The sequence below is a fragment of the Balaenoptera physalus genome (genome assembly GCF_965194825.1).
Source record: "Balaenoptera physalus genome assembly, chromosome: 3".
NCBI classification, from domain to species: Eukaryota; Metazoa; Chordata; class Mammalia; order Artiodactyla; family Balaenopteridae; genus Balaenoptera; species Balaenoptera physalus.
In genome coordinates, this window is record NC_138890.1 from 106,137,705 (window position 1) to 106,137,914 (window position 210).

Below are 210 nucleotides of genomic sequence, written 5' to 3' on the forward strand. Positions count from 1 at the left end.
AACGAAGAGCCCACGCGCCACAATGAAAGATCCCGCATGCCTCAACGAAGATCCCGCATGCCGCAACTAAGACCCAATGCAGCCAAAAATAAATAAATAAAATAAATAAATAAAAAATAAATCTTAAGAAACGAAAAGGAAAAAAAACCTGGTGGCTAAATAGCAAGAATTACTGCCAAACACTGGGTAATCATGGAACAGGTTACTCTG